This window comes from Mercurialis annua, linkage group LG4 (assembly GCF_937616625.2).
Source record: "Mercurialis annua linkage group LG4, ddMerAnnu1.2, whole genome shotgun sequence".
NCBI classification, from domain to species: Eukaryota; Viridiplantae; Streptophyta; class Magnoliopsida; order Malpighiales; family Euphorbiaceae; genus Mercurialis; species Mercurialis annua.
The window spans coordinates 11,729,731-11,736,977 of NC_065573.1; positions in this window are offsets into that span (position 1 = coordinate 11,729,731).

Below are 7,247 nucleotides of genomic sequence, written 5' to 3' on the forward strand. Positions count from 1 at the left end.
TTGAGGACAAATTTTTATAAGGAGGGAAGAATGTAATAACCTAAAGTTTTAAGGTATTACGTATAGTGTCACGAGGCAAAATCGTGAAGATTAAGATTGAAAATATCAAATTAAGATGGAATAATAGGAATTTAGACCAAACCGGATCTATGGAAGTTATCGCAAATAATTTAAGCGAAAAATTATTTTGCGATAAATTGGATTTGAGCAAAATTAAAAAGAAAGCAAATAAAATAAAATAGATAAGTTGGAAAGCCTGAGCTGATAATTTTCATGCCAAGGTCTGCAAAATATTTTTTTTATCAATCAACCAAAAGGGCAACAATTATATTAATGCTGAAAAAAGAGATACACCCAAAAACAGAAAAGCCACTGCTAACAGGCTAGCAGGCTACAAAGCAAATACAGCAAAAGCTAAGACCAGGAATACTGTCTGCTCACAGACTGGCCAAAAGACAGCAAAAGCTCACCCTCTAAACAACATCACATTTTCCTCATTTCTACAACACTTATCATCTGCTTAATAACCAAATCAGGATTTGTAACTTTATGATTGAATATGGCATCATTCCTGGATTTCCAGATATAATTGACTGAAGTTGTGAACCAAAGTTTTTTAACCCTGGAATCCTTAGATCTCCCTGAAGCTCTTCTTAGAAAAAAAACTGATCTCCCTGCTCCAGTTCATTCCTCTCCTTCTGTATCCCATAACAGCAAGAACACTGCTCCAAATTCTATCAGAGAAATAGCACTTAAAGAACAAGTGATCAATGTTTTCAGGTTCACAGCCACACAGACTGCAAATATCTGAATCTATTACTTTCCACTTCACAAGTTTATCCTTAGTCAGGATTCTTATCTTCAAGCAAAGCCAAACAATAAAAGAGAATTGAGGAATATGCCCAGGGAACCATATCAGACTGCACCAAACTACTGAATTATGAAGCACATTCATTTTCTCAAACAGACTCTTCACAGAAAACTTTCTATTCGTGCAGATCTTCCAATTCACTCTATCTTCTTCATTTTCTTTTACTTTGAAGTTCTTAGACACAAACTCCCAAGCATTCTGAGTTTCTTCATCAATAGGATCACGGAGCTTCCAAGCCCCATTTCTCCATAGACTATTGACTTTGGCATCCTTAGGAACCTCTGAATCTTAAATGTTAACTGAGGAAAATCTATCCTTCAAAGCTTTTCCATCTGGCCAGGGATCGTGCCAAAAGGAAAACCTATCTCCACATCCCAGATTATATTCAAAAAAATCAATAATGTTGCCTCTGACATTCAGTAAGTTGTTCCAAGACCAAGAGCAATCTGCAGGCTTACAAATCCCCCAAAATCTCATTCTCTTAAGCTTATTGTCTATGACCCATCTAGCCCATAAAGTAGCTTTAAGAGTGACAATATTCTAGACATGTTTAGCCATAGCAGTCACATTCCAAGTATGAATAGGTTTCACTCCTAAGCCTCCACACTTTTTGTTGCAACAGACATCTTTCCAGCTTACTAAACATTTATTTTTATTCATATTAGATCCATGCCAAAGGAATCTTCTACATATGCTTTCAACTTCATTAACAGCAGCCATAGGAAGAATAAAAATAGTGCACCAGTATATGTGCATGCTTAACAGGACAGAGTTTATCAACTGGACTCTTCCAGCATAGGAAAGGCTTTTAGCAGACCAGAAGGAAACTCTACTAGTAATACTATTAATAAGCTCAGTACAATGAGACTTAGACAGTCTAGAAGAAATGAAGGGGAGACCTAGGTACTTAACAGGAAGAACTCCTTATTGAAAACCCATAATTGACAGAGTCTCATTTCTGTTTTGGTTACTCACACCATCAAAATAGACAAAGCTTTTGGTCAGGTTAGGAATAAGGCCTGAAACTTTAGAGAAATCAGTAAGGGTGTTTTTGAGGACTCTAATATAATTACTATCTCCATTAGAGAAAAGAAAGAGATCATTAGCAAAAGACAAGTGACCGATCTTAAGATTTTTACAACCCTTATGAAAGATAAAACCAGAGCTAGGAGAAGTATTGGCTTTGATGGATCTAGACAAAAAAATCCATGCACATCACAAATATGAGAGGGGAGATAGAGTCCCCTTGCCTAAGCCCCCTACCCCCTGGGAAATAACCAACTTCCTCACCATTAATGATTATAGAAAACATTGTTGTTCTCACACAAGTCATGACCAGAGATATGAATTTCCTAGGAAATCTAAGACCAATAAAGACATCCTCAATAAAATCCCAGGCAATTGAATCATATGCCTTTTGAATATCAACTTTAATAGAGCAGGAATTCCCCTTCCCCCTATGGTAATTCCTAATGATTTTATGGGCTAATAACACATTGTCAGCAATTTTTCTACCACTAATGAAGGCAGATTGACTCTCATTAACCACAAGGTTTAGCACTATATTAAGTCTACTGGACAAAATCTTAGATATGGTTTTGTAAATGATATTACAACACGCAATAGGTCTAAACTCATTAACACTATTAGGAGTTAAAGTTTTAGGAATTAAAGCAATGGCAGTGGAATTCACCTATCTAAGCATTTTCCCAGATTGCAGAAACTCTTTTATAGCTTTGCAGATATCCATACCAACTTTTCTTGAAAAAAGCACTGGAGTATCCATCAGGCCCAGGGGCCTTGTCATCATTGATAGAAAAAAGGGGCCTTTTTATCTCCTCATCAGTGACATTTAGCTCCAGACTAGCTCTATCATTATCACTTAAAACATATCCATGTCTAAAAATATCAGGATCAATACTGCTTCTATTAGGACTTGGAGTGCCAATAAACTGCTTATAATGATTAAGGAATTCAAGCTTGATACCATCAGGATCTGAAACTATGCCCCTATCAGTGTTGATACTGATAATTCTCTTCCTAGCTTGTCTCATCTTGATACTTCTATGGAAAAGCTTGGAGTTGTAGTCTCCCAGATTTATCCAAAGAATTATGGACTTCTGTCTTTTTATACTTTTTTCCCAATTTAAGAGCTTACAGAGATGCACATAGTATGCCCTTTCTTCATCTTGTAAATCCTTGTTAAAAGGATCTTTAACCAGAGACTCCTGCAGAGTTGCAAGATCACACTTCACCTTATCCACCTTAAGAGTAATATCATTGAAAGCAAGTCTGTTTAAACTTCTCAGCTCAATTTTCAGATTTTTTAACTTCTGATACACCTTAAACATGTAGCAACCTCTATCATATCTGTCCCAGACTTTTCTAACAATGTCACTAAAACTCTCATGATCACACCAGATGTTAAAGAACTTGAAAGGAGTCCTTCTCATCCCCATTTCTCCCATTAACTGAACAAGAATGGGAGAATGATCTGATATTCCAGGACTTTTCACATCACAGAAAGACTCAGTCCATTCTTCCATCCATTGCTCATTCACAAAGCACCAATCTAACTTTCTCCAAATTCTATCAGAACCAAACTGGTTATTAGACAAGGTATGAATCATTCCTGTTCTTTTAAGTTCAACCAAATTAGCATCAGACACTAAATTTTTAAATTCTTGTGCTGCATTCTCATCCACATCATTACCACCAATTCTGTCTCTGTTATTGATAACTGCATTGAAATCCCCCAACACAATCCAACTGCTAGTGAGGTTAATGCTAATATTTAGTAATCTATCCCATAGATCAACTCTCTCATTTGCCATAGAGGAACCATACACAAAAGAGCAGGGCAAATCTTTATTATCCATCATCACCTTACAATGAATATATTGTTTACGAATCACAATAGGATCCACTTTAACTAAATCTTTATTATAAACAACCCAAATTCTCCCCATACATGAGCTGGTATAGTTCTGAATAATATCCCAATCAGGTAACTTCTTCTTAACATTGTCCCAGACTTTAGTGAACTGAGAAACATTAACTCTACTTTCTATAATACCTAACACTTTCAACTTGTATTTACCAATCAGATTATACATTTCTAATTGTTTTAAGGAGTTATTAACTCCTCTAATATTCCATACTCCTATCATCATCTGTCAATATCTATCATTCTGGAGTTCAGCCTTGCCTTCCTCCCATCACCAGCAGAACCAAATTTCAGATTCCTGCTGTAATTATAACCACAAGTCTCATCAATTAATATTTCATCATTCTCAAGGGCTTTGAAAGAATTCCCTTTAACCTTCCCACTACTTCTATCTCTCTTAACCATGGGACTACTTTTTCCAGTACTCCCCCCTTGACTAACCTTATCTGAGCTTTTAGAAACTTTTTTCATATACGATAAGACAATACATATACGATTGAGAACGCACTACATCGGGAAACTCAGACGTAGAAGGCCACAACCCTCTATTTATGACCGATGTTGTGGATATTCAAAGGAAGTAGTACACGATGTACAAGATGCGCTGAGGAGGAAAGCAAAGAATGCAATAGAAAATAATCAAGAAACACAATAAGAGCGTGAAAAAGGAACGGAAAAAAAATACCATAGGATCATAGCATTTAGACTATTAATCCTATTGGTTGACTAGGGACAAGGAGTCAAAGTAAAATTACAAAGAAGTGCATCTACGATATAGACAAAAGTAGAAATAACAAGCGAAATAGCAAGATCGTGGATAGTAACGAGAAGTAAGCTTAACACTACATGATAGTAAAGAGAAATGATTTGGAAACTAAGAGCCAAACTAAGATTGAGAATTGGAAGGAAGACATAGATAAAAAAGATTTGGATTATGACGATAAATGCTAAAAGCATCTTTGAAAGTCAAAAGACGAACAATGTCAAGAAGATGACAGAAAAAAGAAAAGCGTGGATGAAACGAGAAAAGATGATGAATAAAAAGATCAAGCAGGAGCAACTAACGACGTCATTAGAGAACATTCTGATGTAAGTATATAATTGGAAGAGGATTAAGATCCTCATTTAAGGATTATAAGTAAAGAAAGCTTAGCAGAGCATTGGTCACACGCTGCCTTATTAAGATAAGCATTCAGCGACCAATATGACGATCCTATCTGGTTGAAAATGATATTGATGAAACAGATCGAAGTGAAGTAAGAAGGGACAAGGAGTTTCAAGAATAGTGAGTCACGCTAAAGAAAAAGGAAGTAGGTCAGTAAATATACAAGATATATTAACGCAAGAAGAAAGTCAAGTAAGCCTTACAAGGAAAGTAAACCAAGACCTTATAAGGTTACGTCATGAGGAATCACCTCATGGATAACCATGATAAGCAACGATGACGAAAGAATCTTCATACGAGAAGAGAAGTAACGAGACAAAAGAGGATAGCGGATAATGGGATAAGTTCCTAGCACTACGACGAATAACAATCGGATGACAGCAACAGTAATACAAAAGAAACTACGTAAGTAGAAAAGCATGAGCTAATTGAGTATTTACATTACTCAACAAGGAATGATGATAGGATTAGACGTATTGCACAAAAGTAAAGAATCAAGAACAGGGAATCGTCAGTACATATGAATACGACTAGTGTCGTCATAAAAGGGAGATGTCGAATGACAAAGATTATCATCTTTAGTGACAAGACATCAGTAGAACGAACTACCATTGGACATTAGTAATGAACTGAAAGTTCAATTAGAAGGATAAGAGTTCATAGTATTGAATGTCAGATAAAGGACAAACACAAGGATTATGTTATAGAATAAAGAGAAGAGATCAAAGGTAAGGAGTCGTAGTACATAAGGAAACGACCGAAAACACAACAGAAGAAGATAACGACATGAAGGTTGTCAAAATAATTGATTTCAATGTATAAGAAGTACCGAAATTGAAATGACGATTCCATGCATCGACAATCATCGTAAGATGAATACGACATACCTATTAAGAATGAAGTTCAAGAGGTTAAGAGTTTAAAATAAGTCAAGAAATTGTATGAAAATTCGAGGACGAATTTTTACAAGGGGAGAAGAATGTAATATCCCAAATATTTAAATCGTGCCATGTGTCGCGAATTCCGATAAATTAAGTCGGGATGGATTTAATTTAATAGTATCAGGAACTTAGACTAAAATTTTATTAAGCGATTTAGCGGGATTCAAGGAAATAGCTTAAGAAATTAATATAAAATAAAATATAAATCCCATAATGGAAATTATTTCGCCAAGGTCCGCGAAATGTTTTATAGTATCTGTGATAGAAGTTTCGGGTCAATCGGAGACCTTTTAAAATTTGGACGCGGATGCATTTTGGACTAAATTGTAACTTTTGAAAAGTTTCAAGGGCCAAAGTGTAAATTAGCTAATTAAGACTCGAGAATAGCAATTAAAATATTATTGACGAAAAATAATAATTTTGAACTAGTATTATTTATTTGGATATAAATAATGCGTATGTAATTGAGTTAAGTGGATAATTAACCATTTAGTTAAAATATAAAGTTTGAAAGAGAAATGGTTTGAGTTCAAGAAATGAAGGATTAAAGTGGCTAATTAGCCAACCAATATATATAGGAAATGAATGAATCAGATGATTCATGAAAGTTATAGAAGAAAAGGGAGGAAATGGCGATCAATTCCGCTTCGCCGTTTCTCGTCCGTTTTAAAATTTGGATATCGAACATGACGTGTTCGATTAGGATTTCGATGTATACGGAATCTATGATTGGAAATCGATTAACAATAGATATAACAAGTTTCTCGACTAAGTATTAGAATACGATCAAACTTAAAAGACGTATTTAGAATAAGATCGTGTTAACCAAAGTTTATAACTTAGGGTTTTAGTACTAAGTCCTTGGATATAAGTCTACTTTTGGTCGGAAGTCGAATTGTGCACGTGCAGTCCCGACATCCGTAGTTTGCTGCATTAGTATATGTCCGACCGGTGTCGTAGCCTAACGAGGCAAAGTTTGTGATATTCTATATAGTGGTTGTTTTTTATGGATATGTATAGTTTACTATGATATTTGTATTTTGTCTACAGGGGTAGATTCCCGTAGTATGACCTTAAACACAGGTAGTTTGCATGTCGGGTTAGTACGTATGAGATACGGAAATGAAAACCTGAGGTAATTTGTATTGGTTCTACTAGTGTATACATGCATATGTGTTTGTTAACTGCTTCCGCCTATAGGGTAAATATGTGATTGTTAATCGAATGATTTGCGAAAACGTTTTACTGATTTTTAGGCTTGCTACGGGTTTCAGAACAACTATTCCAATTCCCTAGCTCCAGTCTCGGCTGAGATTTCGGGTC